The following is an 8,235-nucleotide window of genomic DNA, read 5'->3' as shown; positions in this document are numbered from 1 at the left end:
TGCCTAGGAAGCGCGAGGCCCTGGGTCCCCAGCTCCGAAAAAAAGAACCAAAAAAAAAAAAAAAAGATGCTGTTTCAGAAAAAAACAAAACAAAATGAAAAAAGAAGAAAAGGAAAGAAATGAAGGAAGGATAACTCAAATAGTATATAAGAGATTTGAAGCCAGAAATAATCAAGATTTCTTATAACTTAATAACAGAAAGCCAAATAGCACCATTTTAAATGAGAAAAAGATGTGGCTAGGGCCAACAAGATGACTCCATAGATAAAAGTGCTTGCCAAGCAAGCCAGGAGCATGATCCATGATCTCAGAACCACAAAGGAAAGAGAACCAATTCATAAAGCTGTCCTCTGACCTCCACACACGTGCTCTGGCACACGTGTACCTCACTCGTACACACACACACACACACACACACACACACACACACACACGTAACAAAACCAATCACTTTTTATTTATTTATTTATTTATTTGGTTCTTTTTTTCGGAGCTGGGGACCGAACCCAGGGCCTGGCGCTTCCTAGGTAAGCGCTCTACCGCTGAGCTAAATCCCCAGTCCCCCAATCACTTTTAAAAGTCTGGATATACATGGCTAAAAAAATCAAGAAAATATACTCAACATCTGCTCGCTAGGGAAATGCAAATAAGAAAGTCACACCCGTGTCTCAGAACAGTGGTTGTCCGGAGCTGCGTGTAGGGGACAGAGTTCACGAGCATAGATTTCCAGTTTCGGGGGTGAAAACAGTACTGGCTACCAGCTGTTGTGAGTGTGAATACACTTCACACTATGAGTAGTTACGGTGGTTAAGTTCTGCTACACATTGTTTTCACTGGAGTTAAAAAAAAAAAGTACAATTATGCCACTTAACACCCACAAGCATAACGCTAGTCGCACTGTGAAATGATAACAATTATCGTGAGGGCGTAGAGAGACTGAAACACTCCCCATCCCCTACATGTGTTGCTGTGTCCCAATGGCCTTGGGAAGTCACAGAGACCTCAAAATGTTTTGCACATTACCATATGACCCAGCACATCGCTGGCACTATTAAGGTGTCCTGACCATGTTGCACAAAAGATTCTTAGGAATCATGAGTTCCTGGTCTCTTGCCTGAATGAAAACAGAGTCTTCTAAAGACCTCAGTGGCCCTAGTCCCCCTATCTCGAGGAAGGTGATATCACTGGAAGTGGGAGTCTCCTGGACCTGGAGAGATTTTTTTTTTTTTAAAAAAACAACAACCATCTCTCTCATATTTTCCAACCACAGAGCATTTGCTTGTCCTGGAAGCCATTTTCCTAAACACAGATAATCCTGGGGAGGTAGAGGTGGAAGATCAGCAGTTCAAGGCCAGCCTGGGCTACACAAGTCCCTTTCTCAAAACAAGAAGGTCATTTTCATGGAAGAACATTTCTCTGTGTCTCCTTCATTTATCAAATCCCGAGTTCTTTTTATAATTGTAGTTATGCTTACATGTCTGTGTGCAGGTGTGCCCATGAGTGCACGTTCCCTTGGAGACCAAGGTGTCAAATCGACAACAACTGGAGTGGATGTCTGCCCTGAGGTGGGTGCTGGGAACCAGCCACAGGTCCTCTGCAAGGGCAGTGAGAACTCACTCTTAAGGGTGAGACATTGTTCCAGCCCCATGACCCCAACGTTTTAAACCACCCTTTTGGGTCACATTTCTTTATTTTGTATGTGTTTTGCCTGCATACATGTCTGCATATATATAACTTTCAGAGGCCAAAAAGAGAACCTAGGATTCCTTGAAATTGGATTACAGGTATTTGTAAGCCACTATGTGGGTGCTGGGAATTGAACCCCGGGCCTGTGGAAGAGCAGCCAGTACTCCTAACCGCTGAGCCATCTCTCCAGCCCTGAATTACATTTCTTTGTGATCTCCACTCTGCATACAATTAAAAATGTCTCCCTCCCTGTTAGCTGTCATTTCATTCAGACCCCAAACACTAAACCTAAAAGAGTTGTCTTGCCTTCTGCACAGCATATACGGAGAGAAGGGAAACGCGCATGCGCATACCGGCGTGTGCCTGAGTACTCTCTGCAGCGTCACTCTCGCCCTGTAAGAGGCGGAAGAGGCCACGTGCTCTCTCGCCCGCTGGTGGGTGGATGGAAACAAAGGGTACAGTGAACCCAGTGGCATGTATGTCAGCAGTGAGTAGGAGCAATTCAGGCCGTGACAGGGATGAACCTGGGTAGGAGCGATTCGTGCTATGACGGGGATGAACCTTGAATACATTGTGATAGGTAAGATGGGAGCCAGCCATAAAAGGCCACAAATGCCACTTCCTTTGCACGTGATTCTGTTCATGAAATTGTTGGAACGGGCAACTGTATAAAGGCAGAAAGAAGATGTGTTTGCCTGGGGCTAGGAGAAGATGGGGGATGGGGATGGACCTGACAGACAGATGGCTCCCTTTAGCAAGTAATGGAAAATGCTCTGAAATTGATTGTTAGTGGATGTACAACATTATGAGCATGCCGGGCTACTATTATACTTGATAATAATTTGTGTGTGTGTGTGTGTGTGTGTGTGTGTGTGTGTGTGTGTGTGTGTGTGTCCAGATTTCCATAACTTTTAATGAACAAAACAGAAAGGATCCTACAACTTCAAGAACAATCATTGTCGACTTTGTCCTTAGGGCCCTAGTCCCAGTTTACAGAGCTGACCTCCCTGAAGCCACCAGGCACAACAGAGCCCAAGTTGCATGGAGAGGCCACACTTTCTAGCTCGGTTTCTGAGACACCACAAGTCAAGAGTTTAGTCCCTGGCCTTTAAATCACCCCTGGTCTCCCGAGTCTTCGAGAAAGATGTCCCAAGCAAGGCAATCTGCAGTATAGCATTCCTAATCCCTGCCACAGAATCTGCGAGGGCAGCACAATGAAAGTCTTACACAATTCAGTCTGTGGGTGGTGCGTGGGGCTGCATGCCGAGGGCTTTCCCCAGAGATATCTGGCTAGGCTAGGTGCTGGGTTCCGGTAAGGGGGAGAGAACTCAGGCAGGGAGAGGGGACTGCTTCTGCCTCCTCTGCTGCTGGTTCTGCTCCTTTCAGCCACTGCCCCTGCTCTGGCTGGGCTGAGCCAGCAGGAGGCTGACTAGTCTGCCAGGGGTGCAGGGGAGCTTCTAGCAGTGGTTTCCAGAGAGCAGATCTCTTCCCCAAGCTCTTTCCCAAGTGTTACAGCTCTTATGACAGAAGCTCTCGATGATGGAATAATTCCTGCACACCTTTAATCCTTCTGAACAGGATTTTTTTTTAAGATTTATTTATTTATTTTGTATATGAGTACACTGTAGCTGTCTTCTGACACATCAGAAGAGGGCATCGGATTCCATTACAGATGGTTGTGAGCCACCATGTGGTTGCTGGGATTTGAACTCAGGACCTCTAGAAGAGCAGTCGGTGCTCTTAACCACTGAGCCATCTCTCCAGCCCTGAACAGGATTCTTAAATACAGTTTTTGGATGGGTCAGTGTCTGACAGCAGGTACTTCCTATTGGTTTGGCTTGAGAGCTTGGGAAAACCTCATCTACATATTTGGGGGCGTGGTCCTGCTTCTATGACTGCTCTGTCTTGAGCTTATGTGACCTGTGCTCATGTCCTCACCTGTGGACATTGCCCTACCTGACTGGTCTGTCTCAAACCTTTCTACAGGGGTTGTTGGGGGCTGCAGGTACGTGAGAAGGCCCTGATCTCCTGGGAGACTGGGAATGGGCCTGCCATCCCTTTTAGGGTCCCTGGAGATTTGACCTATCTCGACCAGAAATCAGGGTACCTTTCACAGCCCGCTGCCCTACAGTGGTGGAGCTTAATAGGTAACTATGATAATAACTATATTATATATTACAATAGGATATATAATATTATATACTAATTTTATTATATATTAATTAATGTTATATTATATATTATTAATATAATTATATTGTATATTATAATAGGATATATAATAAAATACAATATATATTATAATAGTAACTATAATAGGAGAGGTCTTCTCCTATGTTCTCCTCTCTCCACTCTTTTTTTTTTTTTTTCTCTTTTTTTTTCAGAGCTGGGGACTGAACCCAGGGCCTTGCGCTTGCTAGGCAAGCGCTGTACTACTGAGCTAAATCCCCAACCCCTCCTCTCTCCATTCTTAATCTACTGGCTCCTCCTTAATTTCTTTAAATATTAGGGTGCCCAACACCCCAACCACAAGTCAGTCTGTGCCTGTGCTCCCTCCCAGAAGCTGTGTGGCTTCAAACGCCCCGCTAATGACTCTAATTTTCTGTCCTCGAATGGACCGTGCCTCTGCACTCTACAGAGCAGTAAGCACATTCACCTGTGTATCTCACGTCTCCACTTAGATTTCCAATTACCATCTGAACAGAACCAGAATTCTTCCTCTCCAAACCTGCTCGGTCTCTAGCTGACTCCATCTGCAGCTCTCAGCCTAGTCACCATGACGGCCTCTCACCTACATTCTCCTATGGCCCTGAGCCACCCTCAGGTACCTTCTAAAAGGCCCAAAGAGACTCCCCCTAACAGTGTGTTTGACATTTTGACCCCACCTTCACCCTCCACTTTGTCTCCTCCAGGGCACTGCCTCCATCTGGCCCACTGCAGCCTCTACTGGCTCGCCTCTCTCTATTAGAATGTAGCCTCTCCTTATTAGAATGTGGTCTATTAGAATGTAGCCTCTCTCTATTAGAATGTAGCCTCTCTCTATTAGAATGTGGTCTATTAGAATGTAGCCTCTCTCTATTAGAATGTGGTCTATTAGAATGTAGCCTCTCTCTATTAGAATGTGGTCTATTAGAATGTAGCCTCTCTCTATTAGAATGTGGTCTATTAGAATGTAGCCTCTCTCTATTAGAATGCAGGCTATAAAGCCAGGCCTTTCATCCGCTATGCGCATTGCTTATATGATAGCCAATGTCCAAACAAGGCAGAATATCTGTGACATGTCAGCAGCACTCGCAGATGAGATCAGGAAGGCGAGTAGAAAGTTAACCTTAAAGGAGACAGAATACACCCTTGTCTGAGGGGAACGAGGGAATGACTGCACTCCAGGAAAGCCACCGACACATGTAGCTTGCTCTGCAGTATGCCTAGGCCTACACATTTCACACCTGCTAACTGGCACGAGCCTCCCTACAGCCTGTGGGGAGATCTAGTACCATTCTATACAGGAGGAATAATAGCAGAGTTGGGCCCGAACCCTGACAGACCTAAGTTTGGGAAGGTTCTTTGCTGGAAGTGTTTGGAGCTACGGGACACAGCTGCAGAAGAGGTTTGAGAAGCGATGGAGAATTTGGAGGGGATTGCCAAGCACACTGGGGGTCCAGATATCACTGAGAAGGTGGCCTCACAGTGGTCAGGTCCTGCTACTGTAAAATAATAAAACATGGCGGCACACATCTACAGGACCCAGGAAGCAAAGGAGGATTGCTGCAAGTCTGGGAAAGGTAGGGCTATACTGTGAGTTCCAGGTCAGTCAGGGCTACAAAGTAAAACCCCATTTCACACGCAGGCACGCAGGCACGCAGGCACGCAGGCACGCAGGCACACACACCTACCCACATATACATACCAACAGGAGTTAATTGAGTTCAGCCTAGTTTGTGGATTGGAGGACAGGGAACGTGACCAGGTCGGGGAAACAAAGATAAAAGATACATTTGGTACAGCTGACCTGAGAACTCAGGAGCAAGGTAATGAATTATGAGGTTACTCGAGAGCCTAGAGAATAGAGGCCATGGTGACCAAGATTTAAGATGAAAGCAGTTTAGAAGGAAGGCATAGAAAGACAGAGTTGTGGTCACTGGGGAGGGAACGAAGTGTTTAGGGCCTGGAAAATGGTTTTAGGATGCTCTTGAGGGCGGGGCGGGGCCAGCCAGAGTTACAACAAGTGCAGGAGTCTGACGAGATTTCCTCCCACCTTGCCCAAAGAGCTTCAAGGACAAACTTCAGTAAAGCTTTTCACTCTCAAACTAATAAAAAGGCATTAACGAAACAGGCCAGCGCCACGAGGGAGAATTCAAAGGTTGTGTGCAGTGCTTAAGAGACAGTTCCAATCCTTTCTGAGAGTTTGTTCAGACATTAGAAACTCTCAGTGGTCACCAAGCCGAGAAGAATGGAGGGGCTGAATGAGGAAGCGGCTCTCACCTGTGAAGTCTGCCCACATACGGCCCCGGGGTGGGGTTTCACAGAATCAAAGAACCAAATATTTTCTTTCTAATAAGGCACTCAAACCAAATGCTTTTACAGATATTTTCACACAGTGTCATTGTTCACGGCGAATTCTGACATAAGCCTCTCCAGAGTCCATAAATATACTTATTATCACTAATTTTACATTTAAAATGCTTAAAATAGTAAACTTTATGTAGTGTATATTTTACTACAATGAAGTTTTATGAAAATCAGACTAACAATACAAGGCCACCACCCACAAGGTTCCTTCTGAGGAGTTCTATCTGGGTCAACAAAGGGAAGTTGAAAATGCTGCACACAGATCGTGCATTGAACGCAGCTCTTCCAGTCAGCATGGTAACTGTGTCACACAGCGGTTCGCACTGATGATTGTGTGACCAAGAGCTGTGCCTCCTGCAGATGCCCTGTCCTGTCATGGTTCTTTTTTTTTTTTTTTTTTTTTTTTTCGGAGCTGGGGACCGAACCAGGGCCTTACGCTTGCTAGGCAAGCGCTCTACCACTGAGCTAAATCCCCAACCCCCCTGTCATGGTTCTTGTTAAGCATCCCTAACCCAGGAAAGTAGACCACCTAACATTTGAAGTAAGCCCTCCATTGAATGCACATCACATTTGCAACATTGTAACCAAAATTTCTCAAGTACCAGCATTATTAAGAGTTGTAATTGGGGGCTGGAGAGATGGTTCAGCAGGCATTGACTGCTTTTCTAAAGGTCTTGAGTTCAATTCCCATCATCCACATGGCGGCTCACAACCATCAGTAATGGAATCCAAGCCCTCTTCCGGTGTGTGTGAAGACAGCGGCGGTGTACTCTAACTGACCCTAAAAATAAATAAATAAATGTAATTGGATGTTGTGGTGCACGACTTTAGTCCCAGCACTCCACAGGCAGAGGCAGGCAGATCTCAGAGTTTGATATCAGCCTAGCCTACAAAGTGCAGGCCAGCTAGGACTTTACAGAGACCCTGACTCAAAAAAAAAAACAAAAAACAAAAAACAAAAAACAAAAAAAAAAAACTTGATTACGTCACTGAACTCCTCATACCCATACCCCCATACCACCGAGGGCAGGACAAACAATTAACTTTAGCTGCAGGGAGGGAAACCAAGGTAAATTATATTTAAAAATCATTTAGAAATAAACAGGAAATGGGTGTGGAGAGGTGAACTATGATTTAGCCTCTAAAAGACCCTCTTAGTTAACTGAGCAAGCACAGACCTCGAAGACATCGGGTAGCTCCGGTTGTGTAAAGTTGCCAGGATAGCCAGTCCAAGGCTGTCACAGTAAACAGTGTGACACTTGGTTGGGGGTGGGGGTGGGGGGAGTGGGACTGGCGCTAAGAGAATACAGAATTAGAGCTTGGATACGGAATTCGAGTTCTGGAAATGGACGGCGGGGATGGCCATACAACAGCACAAATAAACTTAATGCCACGGATGCTTAAAATGGTCCATTCTATGTGGCATGTATTTTGCTCCATTAAAAAAAAAAAACCCTGGGGTTGGGGATTTAGCTCAGCGGTAGAGCGCTTGCCTAGGAAGCGCAAGGCCCTGGGTTCAGTCCCCAGCTCCGAAAAAAAAGAACCAAAAAAAAAAAAAAAAAAAAAAACCCTATGAAAAATAGGACAGTATTACTACTATAACTGCAGTTACTAAAACGGCACCTCCACAGGAAGCAATGGCACATCTAGGGCAGTTTGGTACAAAGGCATGGAAAGGCCATCAGGCTAGCATGGAAAGGCCATCAGGCTAGCATGGAAAGGCCATCAGGCTAGCATGGAGGCTAACACTGAGGATGCTTCTAGATGACAGGGTGGAGGGAGATCCAGGCCTCCCGGCTACGCTCCGGCTGCAGCACGGAACGCACTTTGGACTATCTTGCTCCACTGACACACTAAAGCCTTTTCTAGGCGTGGGGATTGCTTCCGTGTAGCTCTGTCTGCTCCACTGCGGGCCAGAGTCAGAAGGTAGTGTTTCTGTCTTGAGACAGGCTGTCACATCGTATCTCTCTGACTGGCCTG

The sequence above is a fragment of the Rattus norvegicus genome, chromosome 15 (genome assembly GCF_021556685.1).
Source record: "Rattus norvegicus strain SHRSP/BbbUtx chromosome 15, alternate assembly SHRSP_T2T, whole genome shotgun sequence".
Classification (NCBI taxonomy): Eukaryota; Metazoa; Chordata; class Mammalia; order Rodentia; family Muridae; genus Rattus; species Rattus norvegicus.
This window is presented reverse-complemented; position numbering follows the sequence as displayed.